Raw genomic sequence first — 13,743 nt, 5'->3', positions numbered from 1 at the left:
TAACCATAATTACCTCGGGGTTACAGTGCATTATATTGATGAACAGTGGGAGCTACACTCACATGCTCTGACTGTAATGAAAACAGAAGAGAGACATTTTGCTGAAACGTGCGCTGAACATTTTATTCATGTTGCACAGGAGTGGAACATTTCAGATAAAGTCGGCACACTTAGCACAGATAGTGCAAGAAATATTATTGCTGCTGCAAGACACCTGCCTTTTGAACATGTCCCCTGCACTGCGCACAGTCTCCAGCGTTCTGTCACAGTATCTCTGCAGAACAGTGCGTTTGACAATGTCCTGGCCAAATGCAGAAAAGTTGTAGGCCACTTTAAACACAGTCCAGCAAGTGCTGCAGAATTACAAAAACAACAATTTCAACATAGACAAAATAAGGAGTCGCTTATACAAGATATTCCAACCAGATGGAATTCGACTCTGGACATGATAAAAAGTGTCTGTAGAAATGAACAGCCACTGAGGGATGTCCTCACCACACACAACACCAAGATTGCCATGCCAACTACAGCTGAAATGGACAAACTGCAGAGGTTGGAAACGCTACTGGAGCCCTGCAGATATATTTTACATACTTAATATATTTCATTTTTCCACTGTCCTGTCTGTAAAAAATATAGCATGAGTGGGATGTAGTTAGGTAGGTTTAGGCACACTGGTGGTGGGTAGGAAGCAGGGAGGGTTAGGGTTAGTAGGGAGCAGGGAGGGTTAGGGTTAGTAGGGAGCAGGGAGGGTTAGGCTGCATGGAGGGAGAGTTAGGGTTAGGCAGCACCAGCGGACTTTTAGGGTTAGGCCCTATGCAGGGAGGGTTAAGGGTAGGGAGGGTTAGTATACTTACCGGGGACTTTTGGGTATCTGGATTCCAGGATGCCGCTGTCGGTCTTCTGACCACCAGCATTCTCCCGTACCCAAAGAAATGGGTTTGATTTTTTTTTTACTGTTGCAGGTATGTGACTGAACTTCTGGGAGGAGAAAAGTATGTTTCATGCTCTGTGGTTCTGCCTGCTTTTTGCCATCTCTCTCGGGTCATGGAGAGTTCAGATGATGACCCAGCCTACGTGGTCAAATTTAAGTCTACATTCAGAACAGACCTGGAGACACGCAAAGAAAATGCCAACATTGCATATCTGAAGATTGCTACCGCATTGGACCCTAGATTCAAGGACCTCAAGTGTATACCCAGAGCTGAGAGGGGTGAGGTGTGGGCCTTAGTCACCAACTTACTAAAGGAACAGAGGTTTGTTGCAGAGAAACCTGTGGAAGCAACAACATCAGAGCCACCAAATAAAAAGTTAACCCTATTGGCTGCTTCATCAGAGTCTGATTCTGAACAGGAGGAAGATTCAGTTGAGAATAGTGTGCGTCGATTCAGAGCGGAGCCCACCATCAGTACAGAGTCCTGTCCATTAGAGTGGTGGTCCAAACATGCAGGCTCACACAGCAGGCTGGCCTCCATTGCACAGAAGTACTTGGCCACACCTGCAACATCAGTACCCTGTGAAAGGTTGTTTTCTTTTGCTGGTCATATTGTACAGAAGAAGAGAGTTTCTTTATCATCTGAAAATGTAAATAACCTTGTGTGTCTTAGCAACTGGCTTGGTGCAGAGCAGTAAATAGGTTACACATCTAAAATATATCTGTCCAATCTGGTGGGAACAAAAATCTGGGTAAGAAAACAGATTTAGATTCTCAGAAAACATACCGGTATTTTATTTTTTAATTTTAATTTTTAAAGTTTTTTAAATGCTACTGTGTTAAGGGAAAACTGCAAACCAAATGTTTTTGCAGTGTTGTTCATATAGAAGTACTAAAAGTGCGCAATACACTACTTTTGAATTCATTATTGACTTTAGTCGGCTAACAATACGATTAATCGCTATTAATCGCATGAAATCCTGCGATTAATTGCGATTAAAAATTTTAATCGTTGCCCAGCACTTTTATATATATATATATATATATATATATATATATACATACACACAGACACACTAGTTTTACGGACCCAGCATATACTGGGTCACCTCAGTCCCCACCCCCGTACTTGGCTCCACCCGGTTCTGGAAACTCCCCCATGCAAATCCTGAGTTTGCCACTGGGGAGTGTGTCAATGTGATAGAGTGCAGGCCGTGGGGGAAGGCGCGTGTGTCAGTGTTATAGAGCTCAGGCCGGGGAAAAGAGAGTGTCAGTGTGATACAGCAAGGGGGTGGTAATGTGTGAGTGTGATAGAGAGCAGGCTGCGGGAGGAGGGAGTGTGTGAGTGTGATGGAGCACAGGCAGTTTGTCACTGTGATAGAGCGCAGGCCGCGGTGGAAGGAAGTGTGTGATAGAGCGCAGGTAGCAGGGGCAGGGAGTGTATCATTGTGATAGAGCGCAGGCAGCAGGGGCAGGGAGTGTGTCAGTGTGATAGAGCGTATGCCGCAGTGAGAGGGAATGTGTCAGTGTGATAGAGCACATGATGCAGTGGGAAGGAGTGTGTGAGTGTGAGAGTGCAGGCCGCTGTGGGAGGGAGTGTGTGAGTTTGATAGAGCACAGGCAGTGGGGGCAAGGAGTGTGTCATTGTGATAGTGCACAGGCTGTGGTTGGAGGGAGTGTGTCAGTGTGAAGGTCGCGTGGAGAATGAGTGTGTCAGTGTGATAGAGTGCAGACAGCGGGGGCAGGAAGTGTGTCAGTGTGATAGAGCGCAGGCCACGGTGGGAGGGAGTGTGGGCGGAGCCAATGTGTTTTCCTATTGAGGCCATTAAGTTCCCCACCCCTCCCCTTTGGGGTCCAGTGTGTTTTATTTCACCTGTTGGGACCAATGTTTTTGTTTGTACATTCATGTCAGATGCCAATATGTCTTGAGAATGACAACTAGCTCAGTGGTATGAATATGAAAGTTTGCTGTTTTCTCATGGTGTTAAAAATGTGGTTATACCGTTTGTGTATCGGTGATTGCCCTGTATTTGGAAAATGGACTGCATGTGTTCACCACTGGATGCAGTGACATTACAGGTAGCACCCTTGTCGGTGCCATGTGTAAGGGGGCGCTGTCTGCCATAATGTGTAAAAAGGGGATGCTGTCTGCCGTAATGTGTAATAGGGGCTCTACCTGGTGTAGTGGTGCTACTGTGCAGAGTAATTTGAATAATGGAGACTACTGTGCACCGTAATATGAATTGGTATTATTTTGTGGCCACACCCCTTCCCCATGAAGCCATGTCCCTATAGTTTGGATGCACGCCTATGGCATGCACTGTCCATATTTTACATAGGTGGTGGGGGGGTACCAATGCCGTTTCTTGCACACAGCACTAAAATGTCTAGTTACGGTACTGTGGTGCCCATACACTTGTGCGATTGCATTCGACGCAATGTCGGGCCCGATTTCCCTTGAAGCACACCTTGAGATAAATCACATCGAAAGTGCTTTTTTTGTGCATTCAATGCGCATACAATCCTGCGATTTATTACATGCCCCTTACGACCAGAAATCGGGTGGCTTTGGATGATCAAATGCGAGCGCATCGCATGCTGACCAAAGCACACCAGATTTATCTGCAAGATCCTTTAAAAATGTAAATAGAGGGCTGAGCTATCTAGGGGATATATAAACAGGCAGCCATTTTAACTCTGTGCACTTCTGTTTGCTTTGTGACTAGAGAAGTTTCGTTTATACCTGCTGCTCGTTCTACATTGCTAGCTACCGTGCACTGCTTTGTTCTGCTTGCATTACAAAGTGTTTCTATACTGCTGTGTATGTGTGTAGAGATGGATTCTACTTGCTATCACGCTCTCATGTGCTACTCTGTGCTGGAGATGAGGGGAGACAGGGAGAGGGCCCAGCAAAGGCGGAGGGAGAGATCTTGCTGGACCAAGGAGTGGCTGCTTAAGTGGCCTACTCATTCCTACATGCCCCTCCTGGATGAGATCAGGGACAACAACCCGGATGACTACCGCAATTTCCTGCGCATGGATAATGACACCTTCCAGGAGTTGCTGCGTCTGGTGACCTCCCTAATACAGGCGTGGGATATCAAATGGCGGGTTCCTATCCCTGCTGAGGAGAGGCTCGTGGCTACCCTGCGGTTCCTTGCTACTGGACAGTCGTTTGAGGAGCTGAAGTTTGGGGCCTGTATCTCTGCGAAGGCTTTGGGACACATCATACCTGAAACCTGCAAGGCTATCATCAAGGTGCTTCAGTACAAGTACTGCAAGGTTAGAAAATGACACCACACATTGCTTGTCGTGTAACAAAATGTTTTATTTTGCAAACTGAAGTTGGTAGAAAAAAACATGTGCTTTTAATTTCAAGACATAACTTTGCGGCCAACATGGCTAAACTTTAGCAAAAAGTATACATTTTCATAATGCAGTACATCTGCATCATGACATTTATGAAATGGAAAAAAAAAAGCTATAGCGACAAATGTGGTGCATTCTGATACTATACCATTGAGTGGCACCACAGGCAGGGGCACAATGCACACATGCAACTTGGGTTAGAAAGATGGATCCCCGGTACCATCATCCTGCACCAATTTGCATGTGTGCACTGTGCCCCTGGTAGCAGTGTCACTCAACGCTGTAGTATCAGAATGCACCACATCTGTTGCTATATATAGGTGGTCATTCCGAGTTGTTCGCTCGGAAATTTTCTTCGCATCGCAGCGATTTTCCGCTAACTGCGCATGCGCAATGTTCGCACTGCGACTGCGCCAAGTAAATTTGCTATGCAGTTAGGAATTTTACTCACGGCATTACGAGGTTTTTTCTTCGTTCTGGTGATCGTAATGTGATTGATAGGAAGTGGGTGTTTCTGGGCGGAAACTGGTCGTTTTATGGGCGTGTGTGAAAAAACGCTACCGTTTCTGGGAAAAACGCGGGAGTGGCTGGAGAAACGGAGGAGTGTCTGGGCGAACGCTGGGTGTGTTTGTGACGTCAAACCAGGAACGACAAGCACTGAACTGATCGCACTGGCAGAGTAAGTCTCGAGCTACTCAGAAACTGCACAGAGATGTCTTTTCGCAATATTACGAATCTTTCGTTCGCAATTTTACTATGCTAAGATTCACTCCCAGTAGGCGGCGGCTTAGCGTGTGCAAAGCTGCTAAAAGCAGCTTGCGAGCGAACAACTCGGAATGAGGGCCATAGTTAGGGCAGCATTAAATTTGTGAAACGTAAACATAACGTAAAATTACTTTGCTCCCAGCAGAACCGGAAGACCCCAACCAACCGGTGGTGAAAGTGCAGATTTCCTCGGTAAGACCACCTGCAGTAACTTTACGCAGCACTGCAAGGGCAAAAGAGGTCCGTGAAAAATATAATGCCTTTTTCAATGGGGAAGGAGCTGTGGCATGGCAGGAGGAACTTATTAGGTAAAAACAATTAAAAAGCAACTTACCCCTTCGGCCTCCTCCACATCTAGACTTCCCTCCTCGGACACTAGGAACTCCTTAGCTGACCGTTTCTCCAGGAGGAAGTTTAGTTCTTGTAGTATCACAGCTGTGGCACATAGAGCATGCGGTTCTCTTTTACAAAGACTGTCCGTAATTTTCTTCCGGATCCAGGCCACCGCGGCCGCAAAGAAGTTGGGCTTTGAGTACTCCACCAGGCAGTTATAATCAGCCTCCCTCTTCTGCTTGTTGCTGTAGTCTGGTGAGAACGTCAGCCACAGACACTCCTCCTCATGGTACAGGCTGATAAATTCCAATAGGAAATTGCGGCTCTCATAGGACATCTGCAGAATGCAAAAAAAAGGAAAATGAATAAACATGAAAAAAGTTCCATTATTCTGGTTAAATAAAGTTTGTTTTCTAGTATTATTGTGGTTAAATAAAGTTTGTTTTCTAGTTACTGCTGTGAGTTATCTAAAATATGTTGTGATAATACAATGGTGTGCAGTGTGCAGCAGCATAATGGTGGAAAGGGCGTAGCCTGGGGCTTGCAGTGGTGCAGCATTCTGGGCAGGAAGCCAGTATAATGGCGCGTGCAGCAGTATAATGGTGGGCAGTGGCACAGTATAATGGCATTTAGTGCGTGATCTGGGCTTGCAGTGGTGCAGAATTTTGGTTAGGGGGCCAGTATAATGGTGGGTGCACAGTGGCGTTTCTACAGAGCAGGGGGCCCGTGTGCACCTGCGGATGGGCCCCCTCCTCTGCACGGCGCTGTAGACGACGTAGTAGACTCCGGCACTGTGCTGGAGTCTACTGCGCATGCGCAGATCTCCGGAAACATGGCGCCCGCTATGATCCGGAGACCAATTTGGCTACCGCGCATGCGCGGCGGCCATTTTGGTGGCAATTTTCGCCGCGATTGCAGCTCCCGGCGCTGAACTCCGGAAAGGTAAGTATTAAAATGAGTGCAATGGGTGCGGTGTGGGCCCACCCTGGACCCAGGGGCCCGTGTGCACCACACCCATTGCACCCATTATAGAAACGCCAGTGTGGGTGCTGCAGCATAATGGTGGCAAGTGGCGCAGTATAATGGCATTTAGGGTGTAGCCTGGGGCTTGCAGTGGCGCAGCATTTTGGGCAGTTGGCCAGTTTAATGATGGGTAGAGCAGCATAATGGTGGGCAATGGTGGTAAAACATCATAATAATCATTGGTGGCCAGTGGTGTAGACTGCCTTCCTTGTCTGCTGTGTGGGAACTCAGCAGTGTGCTTCCAGTCTCCTCTCCAGGTCATGTGCGCAGTGGGGGGAACAGGTGTGGCCAGTAATTCGGCTCCTATCTTCACAGATCGCACATCGCAGTGTGATAAATTGAAAGTAGAGATGAGCACCGGAAATTTTTCAGGTTTTGTGTTTTGGATTTGGATTCTGTTCCGCGGCCATGCTTTGGATTCAGACGCATTTTGGCAAAACCTCCCTGAAAATTTTTTGGTCGGATTCGGGTGTGTTTTGGATTCGGGTGTTTTTTTTTGCAAAAAACGCTCAAAAACATCTTAAATCATAGTATTTGGGGATAATTTTGATCCTATAGTATTATTAACCTCAATAACCACAATTTCCGATCATTTCCAGTCTATTCTGAACACCTCACACCTCACAATACTATTTTTAGTCCTAAAATTTGCACCAAGGTCGCTGGTTGACTAGCTAAGCGACCCAAGAGGGTGGCACAAACACCTGGCCCATCTAGGAGTGGCACCATGGCCAGATTAAGGGGGGGATGCATGGCATACTGTACCCTGGGCCCCCCTCTTTTAAGCCCCCCCCCCAGCCAGAGCACACTGACATCACTAGCTCTCCCTCTTGTGCAGCAGCAGAACCAGGCTACCAGGATGTGAGACGGACAGTATGCATTGCAGGCAGAGATACATCAGTATCAGGTTTCATGAGATACCAACACAGCTTCCTGACCAGAGGAGTGATAGCCGAGGGGAGAAAGCTGTAAATGACCCAGGGATTCCAGCTTCTACTCCTCCTGCCTAGGTGTCAGCATCCTGTGTAACCTGTTATCTAATGAGAGCGTTCATCTCTCGAAAGACACACACAAAGCATCCTCCTGAGTCCTGTCCCAATGTGTTAGTAGTACAGAGGCTGCTGCTATTGCATTTTTGCAAGATAAATTATAGATTTTCTTTTTCTATGTGTGTTGTAAGGTTGTTTAACTTGTCTTTGTTCCACTACAGGAAAACATTATATAATAGTTGTCTCTCTATTAGGTGGAGATATAAACAGTACCTAAACTATTCGTTTAAATCCATACCTCCCTACATGACCCATTCCAGGAGGGACAATATGCTCTCTACCTGGACTTCCCTGTTAATTTATGATTGTAATCATTTTTGTTGAAATACCTGTTTTATCAATGAAATTGGTCAACATATGTGATACCAATCATATATTAAAAGGAAAGTCCAGGTGGAGAAAAAGTTCTCCCTCCCGGAATGGGTCATGTCAGGAAGTATGCACAATCTAATATACACCCTCCCCCTCCACCAGGGCCCCCCTGTCTTAAGTGCCCCAGGCCCCCCCAAGGCTTAATCCGGCCCTGAGTGGCACTGCAGTGTCAGACAAAATGGCACTTAAAAAAATTGGCCCCAAACAGCACATGATGCAAAGAAAAGATAAAAAGAGGAGCACTGTGGTCGCTGGACAGCTAAGCTAAGCGACACAAACACCTCAATATCACAGGAATTATTTGTTCTAATCAATGGTATTATTGGTCCAAATCACTGGAAGAAAATGACAAAATCACTGGAATTATTTGGCTAGATCACTGTAATTAATAATTATAAATCACTGATATTAATTGGTAAAATCTCGCTATCGCCTGCCTAGTGAAGTGGAATCTAGATGGGATTTTGTACCGGGGACACAATAACTTCATGTCTAAATCCCACTGCACGGGTTGAAAACAGGCACACGTCTAACAGCGCACTGATTATACTGAGAACTGCTTATACTGATCACTGATGATACTACGGAGAACTGACACTGAGCAGCGAGAACAGCACTGGACTATCGTATTGTAGTATACTGGTCACCACAATGCAGCACTGACACTGAGCACAGATATTAAGCACTGATCAGGATACTAGAAGTGACACAGAGCTGCAAGATACAGCAATGGCCTACTGTACTGTACTACTATAATTATATACTGGTGGTCCCCACAATGCAGCACACTGAGCACAGATATTACTAGGTGTATCTCACACATTGTTCAGTACAGATTACAGGATGTATAATCACCAGGTGAAGCAAAAGGTTGTATTTGCCTGCACCGCTATGAATAGTTTTATTATAACATGTTAAACCAACAGTTTCAGAATAATCATAAACATGATGTAATGAGAAAAATTTCTAAATATGTTGGTGGTGCAACCCTAGAGGTATTAATATAGTTATAGAAAAAAAGAGAGTGGTCCCTATAAAGAAGTAGGGAACACAAGGAAAAAGCCTCTTTGTGGGTGCACTCTTTGAAAAAAATTTTTTTATATATTTATTGTTTAAAAATTACATTTTATTTCAATAATTAAAATAGTGTGTATAGAGAAAGGGCAGAAATTATTATACCTCTTGGTATAACCCTATAAGACAAACAAACAAAATTCACTGGTGAATATAATATAATATTCTCCTCCAAACTGGCAATATAAGACAAAATTAAATAATTTGTAGCAGCCTCTGTATCCAGTAATATGTCTTAGAGTGCAGGTGATGATCCCTATACCCTTGACACAGGATGCAATTTAATTGAATAATTGCCTTGAACAATGTTTAATGGAGGGAAATTGATTTGATTAGATGCTAGGTGAAAATTATAAGCAAATAATTGGTATATCCAGTAGGCAAAAGTTTGGTATTTATAATCCAAATCCTTTCGCTAAAGCATTGTAATGCATTCGAACCATAGCAACAGTATTTCTTATTAGTATCCTCATAAAATATAAAGCAATATAATTGCTAATGCTTTTGTTATAAACAAGTGCCTAAAGTAACAAATACCACAGCAGAAATTTGTAACTGCCAATCTCTCAAGAAGGTAACTTATTTGTGTCACTTTATCTGTAGCATACATACAATAAATACAATTGGTTGATAACCACATTTGCTTCAACAAGTGCCAAAAATGGTGGAATTTCACAGTGCAAAAATTGTGATGAAGAATAAATTGATATACTGATTAAATTATACCATTAACCTTGTATTAGTATGGAGAGACAGTGAAAGTACCCGTGCCGTTTGTCCGCTAACTTCTGCTGCCTTCCCATGTGTGAAAGTTGTCACAGTGAATGGGAGGTGAGAGAGCCAGCGGGCGGAATGGGTATGAAGAAAGAATATGGTGTTACTTGCTGTTGTCGGGAAGCAGGGAGGGGTTACCCTGATAACAGTGTGTCATTGCAGGGAAAAACCCACTCCCGTCCCGCAATGAGTGCGCGCCGAAATACCTCTAAGAGTAGTTTGTAATCCTGCTGTTAGGCTTCGTTACTGCCGTGGCTTAGATGCATCTCTCAGATTTTGCCTACGAGTCCGGGTCCGTGAGCGCTACACGGGACTCCCGGAAATGACGTCAGGGTGACGTCAGAATGTACTGGAAGCGACGTACGTTTCACCCTAGCCGGGCTTGTTCACCATGGATCCTACTGTGGTCCTGCTATCCTTTACCTATATACTAGCGGTAGCCAATCATAATTCCGTAATTTAAAGTCTAATTAAGAAAGAGGTCATGACACATGTGTCCGTTACCGGGCTAAGTTGGGATAATTACTATTTGTGCACTGATTGCTGAGAAATGAAAAAAATAAATAAAAAAAAAATAAAAAAAATAATAATAAGACAATAATGAAAAAATAATGATAATATAAAAATAATACTTTTAAGGCTACTTAATGGACCGGGAAAAGGAATAAAGAGTGATAATGAAATTAGAATAGTTATATAAAGTGAAGCAGTTGCACGTTGCCAATTAACTAAGCTTGATTGGAATAGTTACCATATATGCACTAATTGCAGAAATGATAATAAAAACATATGAATAAAAATAAAATAAAAAATGATGCTAGTGATGGAAAAGCAAACTATTGAACAAAAGAATATATATATATATATATATATATATATATATATATATATGATATAAAAGTGAATATAATGAAAAATAAAATTTTTAAAATAATAAAAAAAATATATATATAAATAAAAATAAAAATAAATTAAATATGAACATATATATATACATATGTACATATATATACATACATATATATATGCACGCACATAAATTGTATATATAATTAATCATTGGAGAACAGTCCTACAAAAATTGGGATTTAGGAAATGAAATATTAATTATGTAATATTAGTGTAAAATAATACAGTTGTTATAAGCTAAATAGTAATTCACAAGGATATGACTGATATAGTTGATAAATTGCTTATTAAAGATGTACATTATTATAATTTTTTGAATTATGAAGGAAAACATTTTTACCCAATATGTATGTATTAATTCATGACACCTGATTATACTATAGGGCATTATTTGAAAAACATACGTGTTTCTTAAGGCAAAAGAAGGGAAAGGGATTTGTTTGAGGTTTGGGTTCAGAAAAGGCTCCTTTAGATGGTTAGGAAGGCTCCATAATTAATATTTTCATTGAGTCCCCTTGGTGAAAGAGATCCGAGCCTAAAGATCCATTTGCTCTCTTTTTTTAAGAGCTCTTTATTGAGGTCTCCACCTCTCAGGCCCAGATGTACCTTTTCCAAACCAAAAATCCTTAGATCATCTGAGGAGCCGTGGTGTTCTTTATAGAAATGCTTAGCCACCGTGGTTAGAGGTCTAAGTTTTTTGGCATCAGATTCAAAATTCCTAATTGTACCTATATGCTCTAATGCTCGTTGCTTGAGCAATCTTGAGGTCATCCCTACATAATAAATGTGGCAAGGACAAGTTATACAATAGATGACATTTTTTGTCTTACAATTGAAGAAGTCCATTATCGGTCGAGTCAAATCGTATTTGTCCGTGATTGAATCCTTGCGTAATATATGTCTGCAGACTTTACAATTACCACACGGAAAACTGCCCTTAATTGTTAATTGTTTAGGAGGTCTAGCTTCAAAGTGACTTTTAACAAGTCTATCCTTGAGGCTTGCAGATCTCCGCCAGCTCATCAAGACTTGGTCCTTCAAAATTTTATCAAAATCAGCATCTGTGTGTAACACAGGCCAATGTTTCTGGATGATACTCCGGATTTCACTCCACTCGGCACAAAAATTGCCTACATATCGAATCTCTGTATCTTGAGGTGAGACTTTCTTGTTTTTAAAGATTAACAAATCTCTGTCAATCTGTCTGATGTCTCTTTGCGCTTTCTTGATGGACCTGTTACTATAACCCCTACTTCGTAGTCTACTTGATAGTTCTAGACTTTTCTCTCGGAAAGTATTCTCATCAGAGCAGTTCCTTTTAAGTCTAAGGAACTCCCCACGTCGCACAGTACAGTATAAAGTATGCAGCTCTGGCGGGATCAGTATTTGGCAGGAAGGTGAGGCTTGGTCCTGGCAGCAGAGTGACAGGCGGCCATATAGTAGCAGCCAGCTCTAAATCTGGCAGTGTGTGGAGAGGGAGGGGGTGAGGGAAGGGAATGAGCGCTGGAGTGTCTGAGCGGAGGGCTTGGAAGTTCAGGGGGAGTGAGGCGGAAGCTGTTCTTCCATAGCAGCGCACAGTGGTGGTGACGGAGTCTGACAAAGGAGGGAGGAGGAGGATTGGGGCAACTGGCCACAGGAGAGCACTGTGCCGCAGCCATCACCTGCAGGGGGAGTGGAGGGAAACCCATCCTATCTGCCACAGATAAGTGACTTCTGATCAGAGCAATTGAGGGTCGGAGTTTTTCTGAAAGGTGGAAAGGAAGGGGTTCTTTTTCATGTAGACTGGAAGGACTACAACAAACTTGGAGTTACTACACTTTTTACCCTAGTTCGGCAGCCCTGCTGCCCTTTAATACACAGATGAATGAAGACTCCATTTGGAAAGGCAGCCGCTCAGCGATCAAGAGCTGATGCAGCACATGCAGGTGTTTCTGCAAATATGATGAAAAGAACATCTCATAAGAAACATCGAAACAATATGGGACCAAGTCAACCAATCTCCCAGCCAAGGCGAAATATTGTAGGCTGTAGAATACAGCATGGGTGGAAAGAGGGCAGTGGGCCAATAACCAAGTGGAAAGGAACAGTTCTGGATCAAGTACCAGTGAATCCCTACCTCTATCTTATAAAGTATGATGGATTTGATTGTGTCTATGGACTTGAGCTTCACAAGGATGAAAGGTTGTCTGCTCTTGAAGTTCTACCAGACAGAATTGCCGAATTAGCGATGCCCATTTGGCTGAAGCAATGATTGGTAAAGCAGTGGAGCATATGTTTGAAACAAAGGATGGTTCCAAGGATGAGTGGCGAGGGATGGTATTAGCACGAGCACCTATTATGAAAACATGGTTTTATATAACCTATTAAAAGGACCCAGTCTTATATATATATATATTAGTGATGTGCACCGGAAATTTTTCAGGTTTTGTGTTTTGGTTTTGGGTTCGGTTCCACGGCCGTGTTTTGGGTTCGGACGCGTTTTGGCAAACCTCACCAAATTTTTTTGTCGGATTCGGGTGTGTTTTGGATTCGGGTGTTTTTTTCAAAAAACCCTAAAAAACAGCTTAAATCATAGAATTTGGGGGTCATTTTGATCCCAAAGTATTATTAACCTCAATAACCATAATTTCCACTCATTTTCAGTCTATTCTGAACACCTCACACCTCACAATATTATTTTTAGTCCTAAAATTTGCACCGAGGTCGCTGGATGGCTAAGCTAAGCGACACAAGTGGCCGACACAAACACCTGGCCCATCTAGGAGTGGCACTGCAGTGTCAGACAGGATGGCAGATTAAAAAAATAGTCCCCAAACAGCACATGATGCAAAGAAAAAAGAGGCGCAATGAGGTAGCTGTGTGACTAAGCTAAGCGACACAAGTGGCTGACACAAACACCTGGCCCATCTAGGAGTGGCACTGCAGTGTCAGGCAGGATGGCCCTTCCAAAAAATACTCCCCAAACAGCACATGATGCAAAGAAAAAAAGAGGCGCAATGAGGTAGCTGTGTGACTAAGCTAAGCGACCCTAGTGGCCGACACAAACACCTGGCTCATCTAGGAGTGGCACTGCAGTGTCAGACAGGATGGCCCTTCAAAAAAATAGTCCCCAAACAGCACATGATGTAAAGAAAAAAAGAG

Source organism: Pseudophryne corroboree, chromosome 9, assembly GCF_028390025.1.
Source record: "Pseudophryne corroboree isolate aPseCor3 chromosome 9, aPseCor3.hap2, whole genome shotgun sequence".
Taxonomy (NCBI): Eukaryota; Metazoa; Chordata; class Amphibia; order Anura; family Myobatrachidae; genus Pseudophryne; species Pseudophryne corroboree.
Note: the sequence above shows the minus strand (reverse complement) of the source record.